Source organism: Camelus ferus, chromosome 9, assembly GCF_009834535.1.
Source record: "Camelus ferus isolate YT-003-E chromosome 9, BCGSAC_Cfer_1.0, whole genome shotgun sequence".
Lineage (NCBI taxonomy): Eukaryota > Metazoa > Chordata > Mammalia > Artiodactyla > Camelidae > Camelus > Camelus ferus.
Genome location: NC_045704.1, coordinates 63,240,466 through 63,255,892, shown reverse-complemented (window position 1 = coordinate 63,255,892; position 15,427 = coordinate 63,240,466). Strand labels below are relative to the sequence as shown.

The window sequence follows — 15,427 nt, the reverse complement described above, 5'->3', positions numbered from 1 at the left end:
TTTGAATAGAAGCCGTTTTACTTTTTCCTTTCACATGTGGTTGCATCTTCCTTCTTTCCTCATTGCTCGGTGCAGATATTCCAGTGCAATACTGAGTAACAGTGGGGAAAGCCAGCATCATGGCCTTGTTCTTGATTTCTGGAGTAAACCTTTCAGTTCTTCAGCATTGAGCATGAAGTTTGCTACGGGTTTTGCATAATGGATTTTATCATGTTGAACAAATTTCCTTTTACTGTCTTGAGTGTTTATGAATGTGAAACAGCACTGAATTTTGTGTAAAGTTTTTTTCTGTATCAATTGACATAACCATGTGTTTTTATGTCACATAGTGACTATGGTATATTACATTGCTTGGTTTTAATATGTTGAAAAACCTGGGTTTCTGGTGTAGAGATGCTTGTAGTGCACGGTCCTTTTTTTTTTTTTTTTTTTTTTTAAACTTGTTATGGTTAATGGGTATGGGTTAAATTTAGGGTTAAGGTATTGGTTTAGGGTAAGGCATGGGTATGAGTCAGGGCTAGACTAAGGCTAGTGTTTAGTCCTGGGTCAGGGCCAGTGTCGGCATTTAGGGTTATTGTAGGGATTGTAGAGTCAGGGTTGGAGGGTCAGGATGAGGGGAAGTGTCAGTGTTTTGAGTTTATGGGTCAGGGCCAAGGGTCTAGGGGCCTGGGATTAAGGTATAGGGTTATTGGTTAGGTGATTTGGGTATAGGTGAGGGTTTTAGATTTAGAGCATTAGGGTTAGAAAAGTTAGATTTAAGCATCACTGGCCCACTTCCTTCTCTTTCCTCTCCATCTCTCTGAGGTCCCCAGGATGGGCAGGATTAGCCCAGGAGAACACATGAGTCAGGGAGTTGACTCTACCACTGTTTTTCTGCTCCCCTGTCCTGGGCTCTGAGAGAAGAATGAAATGTTTGTTCTTGTCACTGACTGTTTCAAATCCAACTCAACCTCAGTCAAAGCTTGTGGGGCCTCAGAAGTCACACAGTGTTTTCCTCTGCCCTCTCACCTGGGCAAGACATTGCTTGTCCCCACTCTGCCTGCACAGCCCCAGGTTCCAGCACAGCATTGGCACCCAGAACACTCAGTAGACAAGTGTGGCTGTACACAGAACCTGGGTGGAGGGACCTTCCAGCCACCAGGTGCTCCCTTTGTGCGTGCTGATGGGCCCCTCCTGGAACTGGCTGGATCTTTTGTCCCATCTGAGTGGGCATCAAGGGATAGTCAAGTCAGGTAGGACAGCCCTTGACTTCTGACCATCTGGGCAGGCATTCATGGTCCTCCAGCTCAGGCCAGCCTGAGCCTGTCAAGCCCCTGTTGCCAGTTACTAAGCTGGCTATGCTGCTGGGCAATTCAACAGCTCCCTGAGCAGTGTAGAGAGCACCTTGGGAAGTTTCAATTCTCTACATCCATGGGACTGACAAAAGGGCCTTCAGCATTGCAGCCTCTTAGCTTGCTAAGAGAGATAACAAACCAGGTGGCACCCAGATCTGGGGTCCTTGGCAGCACCACACCCCATCGCCTTTCCCTGTGCTTTTGGAGTCTCCTCTCCTCCCTGCAGCAGAAATACTGGGCCTGAGGCCTGCAAGGGCTCCACCCCACCAGGCCTTCCACAGGGTCAGCCTTGCACAGCCCCCTTTCTCTGCGGGAAAAACATGCAGGAGAGAGGAGTGGGGAGTACTGCTTGTCAGCATGATAGATGGGGAACAGGGAGCATGACCAAAGCACCTGGAGAGGCCCAAACCATAGCACCCAGAATCTTGTATGGCCTGGGACTACAGTACCCAGAATCCTTGGTGTGCCCCCATCTTGGGGCTACAGTACCCACTGGTCTCAGTATGTTACCCACTCCCCACCTCAGCCCATTCTGGGACTACAGCACCCAGAATCCTTGGCATTTCTGCTCATCTTGGTACTACAGTACCCAGAATCCTCAGTGTGCCCCCACCATGGGACTTCAGCACCCAGAATCCTCCTTGCACCCCTGGACTGCAATGCCAGGGGCCACAGTAATCCAACCTGGTTCATTGTCAGTGGAGGCATATTTCCTAAGCCTGAAATTTGTTACCTGGTTGGTGGCCATTCTGGTGCCACCCTTTCCTGCTCTCATTTTCCCCCTCAAAGGTGGGCAATCAGGACCCATGAGAGCGGACCTGCAGTGACCTGGACAAATGGTGTGCCATGGGCCTGTCCCGTTTTTGCAGGGTGGACTGAGGCTGGGGGACTCCCCCAGTTGCCAGCTGACTGTGTCTCTTTGTGCTCCTATGGGGCCCTGAGTCCTTTCCCCTGGCATCTGGGTTCTCATGTCAGTGATGGTCACCTGGTGCCAGAGGCATCTGCGTCTCAACCCCAGGTTTCTGCCCAACCCAAACTTTAAACCTCTGTGATTCCCTGCCAGCCCCAGGGCTTGAGAGCTCTTCCACTGTGTTTCCCACCTAGCACCCTCTTGTTTCTCCCTCCCATTTGTTACAGAATTGGTTAACAGGACCCATGCCTGGGTCCTAGTGGGGGCCAGGACCTGCCTTGGCCAGGGAGGTTCTTTCTCTGATCAGGTTCATGCAGCCAATAATGAGACAGATGCTGAGACAGGAGCAGCACAAGCTTTACTCAGTGGCCAAAGGCTGGCAAATTGGTAACCCAGCTCACAGATCAGCTTCTCAACCCAATTAGGCTACAGACACCAAATATATAGGAGGGTCGAAGTGAAGGGGCACGGTTGAGGGTCAGGTCAGGGTTGGGTGGGTGGAGATTGGAAAGAGTGGGAGGAGTATTCGTAGCTTAACAGGGATGTGGTTTGACTCGACACTGATGCAACTCCTTTTCACTCCTTGTGTGGGAGTTTTGGGTTGTTGTCATAGCAATTGTCAACTGTCCCGGTGCTGCTGGGTGTGTCAGTTAGCATGCTATTATATCACAGTGAGCGTGTAATAAGGCTCAAGGTCTCCTGGAAGTCAGATCCTCTGCAGTCTTGGGCCTAGTTGGTTGTAATAAGTTTTTGTGTTTTTCTCAATGCAGCTTCCTCCTGAACCTTACATTAGAGTAATTGGGTTCCGCTCGAGGGAGGGGCGGGGAGTGAACATGGGGCAATTGAGTCTGGTATTTTGACATTTTGATGTACCCTGTGCCTTTCCTGTTGTATGAAAAGTCCTGAAGTCGTATAGCTGTGAAAAAAATCAGAATTGCATGTGTTTTTTAAAATCAACTTGACAGTCTACAGTCTTTACAAATATTCACTAGCTACTTAGGACTCCTTATGTGAAAGGAGCTTTCTGTCTGACTGTGTTTTGTAAGGCACCACTGAGGCACCACTCTGATATGTATGCTGTCTTAACAAAGGACTTTCCACTCATACATTTTCCTGACCATGCCCTGCATTTTATCTTTGTTTAGAATTCTTTTTTCAGGGGGAGGTAATAAAGATTATTTGGGGAGATACTGTTAAACAAAATTAAAGTTGTATTCATTAGCAACATAACTCAACATCCTTGACTTGGTATGAGAGTAACACATGTTCTTGCTTTCCTGTGTTCTGTTAAGTCACCACAAGCTAAATAGTTTTATGAAACTGATATGCTGAAATTTAGCTTTACTGTTTTTGCTTATGCTCTGATGCCAAACCAAGCTGTTCATAAGTTTCTTTGATCTCTGAGTCCATCTCATCATCAGTATCACCCAAGTGCAGATCACCAGCCCCTGATAAATCTGTTCCATTTTCTTCATAATCTGGAAAAAAGTCTTCTCTTTCAAGTCATTCTCAGTATTTCTCCCAACAAGCTGGAAGAACTGCAGGGAAAGGAGAGCCACCAGATGTGCAGAACATTGCTTCACGCATAGCATAGTCTCACCTTCAGGTGCCACTTCTCTGCTGAGGTTCATGGGCTCCGCCCCAGTTACCCGACCAGCGTTCTGCAAGCTTCACGAGCGTCTGATTTATCTCTCTGGCCATTTGCATCTAGGGTGACATTTTCAATTCTGTGAATAATTTCTTGCATACCAGTCTTTCCTTTTTCCTTCCAGCATCTTCCAAAATGACCCTGTCAACTTCAGTAACAGCACTGCACAAATTAAGTTGTTGCCCGGAGGGTTAGAAAAAAGGACATCCAACAACCCCTGAAGACAGCCTGAAGAAGACCTGCTCTCATAACCTGGTCCATTTGTTCCCTTGATCTCCAGGTTAAGATAAAGTTCTACCAGGAAGAGTACAAAAGCATACAGTCAAGTTACTTCATCCTTTTTGCAGCTTGTTCCTTAACTTCATATTGATTCTGGTATCTTTAAAGTAGCAATTGGTGGAAACTGCCACTCTCCAGAAGTTTCCTATTGCTAGCTCTCATGTAAGAGGATTTGAGATAGATGTGGCCTGTTGATACATGACTTCCCCATGTTCTTGCAAAACATCATCTGTTGTAACACAGCCATTCACTGTGCAAACCATTCAGTTTCAGCTTCCAAACCTATGAAATGGTTTGTAAGATGATTCAAAAATTCCTGGGCATATTCATATAGAGTGGGACAATCCTCACAACCACCCTCATAGGATTCCGTATAATCAGAGGGACAAATTGCTTCGACGTGAATAAGGAGCCACAACCACCCGGGGCTTAGCCAGTGCTGACCCCGAGCTCTGCAGTGAGGTGTCAACCTGTGAATTCATCTTGCTCCCAGGAGGGCTCCCCTACAGGGTGGTTCTTGGAGAGAAGTGCTTATAGTCCATTTCTAAATTTTAGCATTTTATGTTATCTGGAGAGACAGAGAATTCCCCAAACCATCCCCTGGCCCCTCTTTGTTCAATAGTCCTTCTTTTAGCTCTCTCTCTCCTTTTTGCCATTTAGTTTAAGCAGCAAGGAAGAAGCAGCTAGGAGACACTCAGTACTTTCTGGAAATCTTAGCTAGTTCACCCAATGCTTGGGCTCATTTTCATCTTTCCACATTACTGTAGGAACAGTGTTCCTAAACTTTCTGACACTACATAACAAAGGTACTCTTTCCTCTAGTTTGTAGTCAGAATTTTTGATACTATCCTTTAAGTCCTCACCAACAGGCTCTTCAAAATAAGGGCTTCTATTAATAGTATGTTCACACCAAGTCAAGCTTTCACTAGCACTTCTGAAATCCTTTTCGCTTTCTCCCGCTGCCTGATATCAAAGCCACTCCCACATTTTAGGCTTTTGTTATAACAACCTACTGCTATAGGTACCAAAATTTGTATGAAATTTGCTGCATAGCAAATTACCATGCAGTTTATCAACTTAGCAAACACTTATGTTCTCTCACAGTTTCTGTGGGTTCAGTATCCAGGAGGGGGTTAGCTGGGTGGTTCTGACCCATGACCTCTTACGAAGTTGCAGCCAGGTCATCATCATCATTATCATCTGGTGCTGGAGGATCTGCCTCTAAGGTGAGTGTTACTCCTTTGCCTGGTACGTTATTGCTGGTGGAGGGCAGTTCCTCCTGGTTCCCTGCATGCGTTTGCTTGAGTGTGCTCACAGTGTGTGGCTCCAGGCATCCCCCAGAGTCTGTGAGCCAAGAGAGACAGCAAGGAGGTATATCCTGTGCCTTAGACCTGTTCTCCAAAGTTCAAACATCACATGCTTTTTAATATTTATTTTATTTTTAGTTTTTAACACCTTTTCTGTAGTATGGTTCCTGTACAGCAAACTACACATATTTCAAATGTACAATCTGATGAATTTTGATAGATGTATACACCCACGAAACCAGCACTACAGTCAAGATAGCTAACATTTCCATCACTCCCCAAGAAGTGCAAATTTTGAACTCCTGATTTATCCCTTCCCACCCTGTTTACCCCCTGGTAACCATAAGTTTGTTCTCTATGTCTGTGAGTCTGTTTCTGTTTTGTCATTAAGTTCATTTGTGACTTTTTTTTTTTTTTTTAAGATTCCACATATAAGCAATATCATATAGCATTTTCCTTTCTATTTCTGGCTATGTCACAGGATTTTCTGTTAAATGCAAAACTCCAAATTCAGCCCACACTCAAGGGTAGAGGAATTAGGCTCTCCCTCTTGAAGAAATGATCAAGGAATTTGTGGGCCTATTTAAGCCATCACAGCAGGACCATTTTATATCTCTCCCCTCGAGGATCACAGTCCTCTCTGCCTGATGTGCAGTTTCTGAGAACATTTGCTTCATATGTTTGGTCATCTTTCTGGTTGCTGATGGCAATGGGCTAGTCTCAGGCTGGTTATGTCAGAGATCTCAGTGCACTGCTTTGGACCTTACATGCAGATTTTCTTCTCTCTGGCTTCAACTTCCTCACCTTTAAAGTGGAAATTTTTGACTTGAAAAAAGAGACAGCCACAGAAAGATATAGTTTTGCTCTCTGCTTCCACTCCCAAAGCATTTAATTGTTTCATTATTTACCTTTGAGTCCCCTTAGATTTGGGAAGAGAATGTTAGAGTAGCAGCAATAGTCTATTTTATCATATAAATTACCTGCCCCTTTATTGTACAAATTATCTAAAGTTTGACTCTGGCTGCCTGTTGCCTAACACAGGCCCAGGCATTACAGGCACCAATAAGTGTGAATGACTCCTGGACACATATCCAGAGACAACTTTAATTTGGAAAGACACATGCACCCCAGTGTTCATAGCAGCACTATTTACAACAGCCAAGACATGGAAACAGCCTAAATGTCCATCAACAGATGGCTGGTTAAAGAAGTTGTGGTATATTTATACAATGAGATACTACTCAGCCATAGAAAAGAACACAGTAATGCCATTTGCAGCAACATGGATGGACCTGGAGAGTATCACTTTAAGTGAAGTAAGCCAGAAAGAGAAAGAAAAATTCCACATAATATCACTTATATGTGGAGTATTTTTTAAAAAGACAAATGAACTTATTTATAAAACAGAAACAGACACAGACATAGAAGACAAACTTATAGAAATGAAGCAGGGGAAAAGGGGTGGAAAAGGATAAATTGAGAGTTCGAGATTTGCAGATACTAACTACTATGTATAAAAAAACAAGTTCTAATGTAGAGCACAGGGAACTATATTCAATACCCTGCAGTAACCTATCATGGAAAAGAATATGAAAAGGAATATATGTATGTATATGTATGACTGAACTATTACACTGTGCCCCAAGAGTGACACAACATTGTAATGGACTATCTTTCAATTTAAGAAAAGTGTGAATGACTCAGTACTGCCATCTTTTTCTGTCTTGTGCTAGCTCTGGAATGTGAGCACAAGGAACAGGGCAATGCAGAAGTAAGACAGGGGCCGGGATGCTGGCTGAGGAAGATGTAGCTCTGGAAAGGCGTGGGCAGCTCACTTCTTATTGTTAATGAAAGCTGATTATGGTCCAGATGCCGGTAGTTCTCCATTTGTGTGCTCTGTGGAACCATGTTTGGGAAGTGTTGGAAAGGAACCCCAGGCCCCGTTCGATACTCTCATGTTTGCAGGTGTCTAATGAAAAAAAGCACAACCTAGAAGTTGGGAATTATGTTTTACTTGGGGATGTGGCTGAGGACTATAGCTTGGAAAGAGCTCCTCATGTAGCTCTGAGGAACTGCTCCAAAGAGGTAAGGGAGGAGCCAGGTGATGTAAGAGATCTGCTGGAAAAAAAAAAGTCTTCAAACATTAAAATATTGCTAATAATGAAAAACATACATCTCAGGTTAAGGATCTTAGTGTTTTTCTGTGCATGGGAAGATTCAAGAATCTGGGCTCACTGAAATTATTCATTTGAAATGGGTCTTAACTGTCTAGGGTCAGTATTTTTTTTTTTTCCCATCCTAAATTCCCCTCAGGGTGCACCTTTGCAAGGGGGCTGCTGCAGTGGCTGATGGCTTGATGGCAGCATAATCCGTTGTCTACATGGACCTGTACCCATGTTGTTATGTCTGCACACATAATCTGTGTCTGTACACAGATGAGTGGTCTTTGCCTCTTCTTCCGGGTCCTAAAACATTCCACCGAAGGGATTTATGGTAGGTTGACTGTTGGTCTCTCTTCTGGGAATAGAAGCCACTCTGATGAGGTAATTGATACCCGTAGTCATTCCTCAGAAATTTCTGCTTTTATTCAGATAAGGAGAGCTCCAAGCAGGCTTTTTTTTCCTGCATCTAAATCTCAGGTGTCTTCAGCTTAAAGTGTCTTTATACCAACTATGGGATTCTGCCTGGCTTTCCATACCTACAAATTTGTTTTTCTTTTTCAGGATTCCTTGATCTAGTCTGAGCCCCTTGCCTTTTCCATATGAATTTTAGATTGGTTGTCAATTTCTGCAAAACACCACCTGGGATTTTGGGAGGAAGAGCTGACAGTCACCAAGGCACAAGGAAAGTGGGGGACTAGGAAGCCCCAGGTGCCTTGGCTCAGCAAACAGGGAAGGTGGGGCTGCCTCCTGGGGTGTGGGGAGCAGCAGGACAACAGTCCTGTGTGGAGCCTGTCAGCCTCAAGGTGAGAGGGTGATGCAGGGTTTAGACAGATGCATCTGGCCTGGGAGTGGGGTCCAGGGAGGAAGAGGAGAGGCTGGGTGGGGGCTGGTGGGTTACAGCAGACATACTAACCCCAAAGTGAGAGGGGGACACAGTGTTTGGACAGATGCATCAGGCCTGGGAGAGGGGTCCAGGGAGGAAGGGGAGAGCCCAGGTCAGGGCAGGTGGGTTACAGTAGACTCCATGCAGGGGACTGTGGTCCTGATGGAAGCAGCTCAGAGCCAGAGAGAATTGGTTGTCAGGTGCTCAGCTTCACTCTCCTGTTCCTTTATAAAGCCACTGTGTGAGACTGAAACACTGCCAGGGGATCCCTGAGTCCAGTTCTGCCCTGACCTCATTCAAGGGGCACAGGTGGAAAACAGAACCACTGCAGGCCCCGCCCATGTCACCACAGGGAATGAATCCCATCAGGGCACCGGGCTCACAGGCTTCAGGAGACCCCTGCCCTCAGGACTGGTCTTCTTCCTTGCTTTGGACTGCTGGTCAGAGATCCAGGCACTCCATCCTGGATCCACCCTCCAGGGCCTGGATTCTGGGACAGCTTGGGGTAGTGCAAGACCCTCATGCTCCTTTAGCTGCCTGGGGGTGAGAATGTCTTAAAAGCTGCATTAGCTGATTTCAAAGGCCTGAGTGTTTCCAGCAGGTATGGGGGAAGGAAGGGGTGTGAGGTTCCTACATCTGCAGGACCTTCCCAGGGTAAAGAACTGTGCCTTCCCCCTCCCAGTCCACTCCCCACACCATCTGTCCAGGAAGCTCAGATTCAGGAATATGGGGGCCAAGGCTCTCCCCTTGCTTATCTGTGACTTCCCATTCCCACAGTGAGAAGCCTGGCTCCCACCACCTGCCCTTTATCAACTCATTTCTCTTTTCCAGGTTCCATTCACAGTGGTTTCAGAATTGTTAGCTACTACACCCTGAAAAGAACTTTGTAATATAAAGCCCACAGGTTAACAATGGTCCATTCTGCCTTTGCAGAATGATTCTGTGCATTTCCAAAGTTAACTTAGGTCAGCGCCTTTTGACCCGCCACCGACTGAGTTTTTACACCTATTTCTAATACAGTTAGATTCTGTCACAGTGTGTGTTCCATCTTGCGATGCTGGTACACCCTAAATAGCTAAATTTGAGTAGATTATGATTGACCTTTGGGCTGTACAAAGGTGTGGGCTTAGACATACTTATAGTGACACCAAGCTAAAGTTTCACATGGGATAATTCAGCGCCCCAACCCCACCCTATGATCTGCTTATGTATATAATTGTGCCTTTTCCATGATTGTCATAAATAGGGTCCTACTGTGTGCAGCCTCCTCAGACTGGATTCTTTCACTTAGTAACATACAAGTAAGACTTACCTGTGCCTTTCTGTGGGTTGACAGTTTAATTTCTATTGCTGAGTAGTATTCCATTGCATGTGTATGGGAGGAAAATCAGTTTTCCCTCTCCCCTTCTAGGTTCTTGTTTAACACCGCCCTCACCCCCTAATAAGACAGATTACAGGGAGAAAGAAAAGCAAGTTGAATAACATGCATACCTCCTGTATACAGGGGAGACACCCATGAACACTGACTCCCTTCCTGAAATGGCCAGAGGCATCACCTTAAATATCACCTTCAGCTAAAAACAAAAGCAAGGCCTTGTGGAGGGAGGAAGTCATTTACGGCAGATTATCATGAAAGCTCAGTAAACAAGGGTGTAAGGTTTAAAGTTTGTGTCTCCATTCACTTCATTCTGTATGGCTTCCAGTTAATTGTTTCTTAAGTATTTGGAGAAGATATGGATTCTATAGATAGAATAGATGGCTCTATTTCAGTTTGAATTTCCAGTTTAAAGGATTGAGCAGAGCCGCTGTCAGGGCGTGGCCTCCAATGGCTGTGAGGGCGGCTGGGTCCGCGCTTTCCCATTGGCTGGTGGGGCCCAGAGCCCGCCTCCCCCAGCTGTGGCGGGAACTCGCGTGCGTTCTGCCTGAGGATCTGGCGTCCTGCGCAGCTGACTTGAGCCGCTTCTCCTCTGGACCTGCTGGGGCTTTGGGACAACAGGGGGTTATGTCCCCGCTGACTGGAGCCCAGCCTCCTCAGGGCCCAATAGGAGGTGCTGCACTGAAGGGAAGGTGAGGAGGAAAGAAAAATGAGGGAAAGTGAGGAGAGGTTTCCCGTGAGGGGCTGACTGCTGAGGGGAGGCCCTCCTCAGAGGCCCCAGGGGAGGAAGGGCTGGATGTGGGAAGCTGTGGGGTTTAGTCAGGTTTTGTGTGTGGTGCAGAGAGTGTGCCATGTCCTTCTTTGCCATGTGGTGTCCAGTTTTCCCAGCACCGTTCGGTAAGGAGGCTGTCCTTTTCCCAGTGCAGGTTCCTGGCTCCTTTCTTGTGAGTTAATTGACCACACACCCGTAGGTTTGTTTGCAGACTCTCTCTGGTCCTTTTCCCTGTCGTTGTGCCAATTCCACAAAGTTTTGGTGACTGTGCTTTTGTAATGCCGTGTGAAGCCATGGAAGGAGATGCCTCCAGCCTGTTTCCCTTTTGTAGAATCTCTCTGGCTGTTCAGGGTCCTTTGTGTTTCCACATGAATGTTAGGAATGTTTGTTCCATTTCTGTGAAAAATACCACTGAAGTTTATTTTATTTTATTGAAGTATAGTCAATTCACAGTGTTCTGTTGTTTTCTGGTGGAGGGCACAGTGATTTGACGAGGCTTGCTTTGAGTCTGAGCACTGCTTTGGGTAGAATGGACATTTTAACCATATTAATTCTTTCTGTCCGTGAGCACAGGGTATCCTTCCATTTATTTGCGTCTGTTCAGTTTCTTTCCTCAGTGTCTTAGAATTTTCAGTGTGCAGGTCTTTCACAGCCTTGATTCAATTTATTGCTAGATATTTTTTGGGTGCAATTGTAAATGGGATTTTAAAAAAGTCTCTTTCTGATGTTTCATTATTAACGTATAGAAAGACAACTGATTTTTGTGTGTTGATTTTGTACCTTGTAGCTTTACTGAAATGATTTATTAGTTCTAAGAGTTTTTTGATGGTTTGATGTGGAAAACTAGAAATCAGAAGTCACCCTGTTTGGACTCCATCCAGGTCCCCCACAATACCTAAGACACAGTGGCTCCTAATCTTCCTACAGTGCCTCTAAGTTACATGTGGACTCCTGCAAGGGCGATGAGCATCAGCACTTTGGGTGAACTGGAAATAGGGAAATCTGATGTCTTCTCTGCTTTTTTGGTGTGGTATTGACATGGTTGTTTTCAAAAGTAATATAGTTTCTAATAAAGTTTCTTATAAAGTTTTGTTATAAAGTTGCATATAAAATACTTTAAATAGCATTACGCAGTGCTCACATTTGCCACCTCACATGGAACACTCCAGTGGGTTTTACCTAACACTGGGATACTCCCCCAGGGAACCAGCACATAAACCCCAAGTGAAGAGATTGCATGGTTCATCTTGTAACCCCATCCACAGGCCCACTTCAGCCTTCCCCTATGCGCCAACTTATGGAAATCCTTTTTCCATTCTGTGCCAGTTTTCTTTTTCTGAAATGATTACTGAGAGTTTCCCTCTTTTTCAAAATCTTAATGGATTTAAGGTGCACAAGATGAATACGATATGGGTGGCCTCTTCTGTGTGTCTCCTTTCACTTAGAATGTTTTCAATCTTTATCCAATTTGAGTCATTAGTGATTCATTCACATTTTTCATTGTCATTAAAAATACAGAAGATAACATTTACCACTTAAACCATTTAACTATGCAGGTCTATGGTATTAACTAGATTCACATTGTTGTACAGATGCCTCACCGTCCGTCTCCAGAACTTACTCACTTCCCCCAAGTGAAACCCTGTATCCAGTAAACACTGACTCCCCTCAGCCCCTGGCAGTGACACTCTTTCTATCTCTGCATTTGACTTCTCTGGATGCCTTGTACAAGGGGAATCCTGTAATATTTGTCCTTCTGTGTCTGGCTTATTTCATTTAGCATAGTGACTTCAAGATTTATTCACGTTGCAGCGCATGTCATAATTTCCTTAGTTTTTAAGTCTGTGCAGTACCCCGCTGTGTGTACACCACATGTAGTTTATCCATTCACTTGCTGATGGACAGGTGAGTTGTTTCCACCCTTTGCTGTTGTGATTAGTGCTGCCACGGATATGGGTGTACTAATTTTCTTCCAGTTCCTGCTTTCAGATATTTTGAACATATATCCTGAAGTGGCATTGATGGATCACATGTCAACCCCATGTGTAAGTTTTTGAGCAACTTCTATATGGTTCTCCACCTTGGCTGTACCAGTTTATTCCTTCATATGGCAGAATAACATGGCAGTTTATGGATGTAGCCTATTGTTTATCTATTTAGCCTTTGATGGACATTTCAATTGTTCTACCTTCAGGGCCACTGTGAATAGTGCTGCTGTGAATATGTGTGTGCCTTTTTTTGTTTGAACACCTGTTTTTAATGTTTTGGGGTCTATATCTAGGAGTGAACTTGTTGAACCATAACGTAACTGTACTTTTTTTATCTTTTTGAGGAAATGACAAACTGGACACATGGGGTGTAACATTTTCCAATTTTTCAAGTAATGTTTAAAAGTTTCAATCTCTCTACATTTTTGCCAATACTTGTTGTTTTTAATTTTCTTGATCGTAGGGCTCCTAGTGTGCTTGGGAGGGACGGCATTATGGTATTCATTTACATTTCTATCATGACTGATTTTTAACATCTTGTCATGTGCTTGTCGGTTATTTGTCTTGTCTGGAGAAGGGTCTATTTAAAAAAATATATTTAATTTTTAAATTTATTGGCATGTTTCTTTTTCATTTTATTAGGTGGAATTATTACTGTTTGACTGCACATATAAATTACATTGCATGTAAATATATATATACCATATACTGTACTTTTTTTTTAGCTTACATATAGAGAAGGGTCTATTTAAGTCCTTTTACCATGTTAAAAATGGATTTGCTTTGTCTTTTTATGAGTTTTAAAAGTTATTGATATATTCTTGATAAAGTTTTTTTCAAGTATATAATGTACAAGTATTTTCTTTGACTTTGTGTGCTGTCTTTTCAGTTTCTGGATAGCATCTTTGATGTACAAAAGTCTTTAATTTTGAGGAAAGGTGATTTATTTTTTTCTTTCCTTGCTTGTGTTTGCTATCAGATATAAAAAAAATTGCTAAATCCAAGGTCATGATGACTTATCCCCATTGTTTCTTTGAGAGTTTATACAGCTTCCCTCCCTATCTGTGAGGTGTTGGTTCCAGGACACCCAGTGGATACTAAATATCTGTTGGTGTTCAAATCCATTATATAAAAAGGGGTAGTATTTGTAAATAATCTAAGCACATCTTCCTGTATGTTTAAAATCATCTCTAGATAACTTATAATAAATAATACAATGTAAATGGTACGTAAATAATTGTGAAGAAAATGTAATGTTATTTAAATAGTCTCTGGCATGCCACAAATTCAAGTTTTTTTTAATGGAACTTTCTCAGATTATTATTAATTTTTTATCTGTGAAGGTGACTGATTCTGCAAATGTGGAATCAGCAGATGAGGGCTGATTGTCACTTTACCACTCTTTAAATTTAAGCTTTTTATGTATCTTGAGTTAATTTTGCATGTGATATGAAGCAAGGATCCAATTTCATTTCTCTTGGAAATGAAAAAAATTTCACTGGATAGACAATTGCCTGGCACCATTTGTTGAAAACACAATTTTCCCCGCTATTTAATGTTGCCCACTGTGGTAAAAAATCAGTCAGTGCATGTGTCTTTTCACATTAGTGTTGCTCTGGATACATGTGCAGCAGTGGGATCTCAGACTTTTCTTGCTTCTGACCTAATCTGGAGGAGGTCACTATGTGGAACAGACACTTCAGGAGAGGGGGCTTTAGCTCCACCTCCTTGATGGATGTCATGGATTATTAGGAACACTTCTGCATAGGAGTTTTGTATTCAATCTCATTTATTAAAAACAAAACAAAACAAAACTATGTCATCATTTAACTTCACCATTGTGGACACCTGGATAGTTATTTAAATCTTTTGGTTATAATCCAGCACTACAGGTTTGGTTGCTCAGTTCATTCCTGCTTTGGCTATTGAGAACTCTTTCATTGGCTCCTGTTTCCTTTGAGGTCATTCCATATTTTGGGGTTTTTTCTTCCCTGGTACTTCCTTACTTTCTGATACAAGATTCAAGATGATCCTGGCTCATATATTGACTGTCTCAGTCCTAGTATAAGCCATTTCTTCAAAGAGTCCTGATTCCTTTTTAGAGAATGATATTAAGAACTTACATATGGACGGAAAATGCTCTCACCTGACAATGCAAGGAAATGTGTGCATGTGTTCCCACCTTAGTGTATTGTTGTTGCTCAGGGACAACCCATCTGCCACAACCACATAGTGTTTTAAATTTAAGTTACTTAGAAGTGGCCAAAGCAAGAGGGACACTCTGACCCCCGCTCTATCTCCCTAAAAGCAGGAAATAAGCCTGTCATGTGAAAGGTTCAGAGGCACATATAAACATAACTTGTAACTTTTTAAATTTACAACCCCAAGCCCAAACTCTGTTCAGATTCTTCATTGAGTACCCAAAAGCTACATTTCTTTGGGCTGTGAATTCCTAATAAATTTATAGTTTTCTATATGTATAAAATCTGCCTGTTTTCACTACCTCTTACTTCCCATTTCTACGAGACTTTTGTGTGTAGGAATTAAAATTTCTTTTTCTCCTGTGGCACTGTCTTGCATTAGTTTTATTAGTAGTCCAGCCACAAGAAGTCAAGAGGGAGAGAGAGTGAAATTTCCCCCTTCCCAATAGTATACACTCCTAATTACAAAGATTTATATGTGGAAATGTCTGTATTCATATGAAGCAGAAAACGGTATTATACTGATGCCTCCAGCTTGATCCATTATCATATGGACAGTGTACACCCC

General features: G+C 43.4%; 1 pseudogene; it reads right to left on the bottom strand.

Annotated features, from left to right (window-relative positions):
* Positions 1-3,585: 3,585 nt before the first annotated feature.
* LOC116666102 lies at positions 3,586-7,386 on the bottom strand (annotated as a pseudogene).
* Between the last annotated feature and the right edge of the window lie 8,041 nt (positions 7,387-15,427).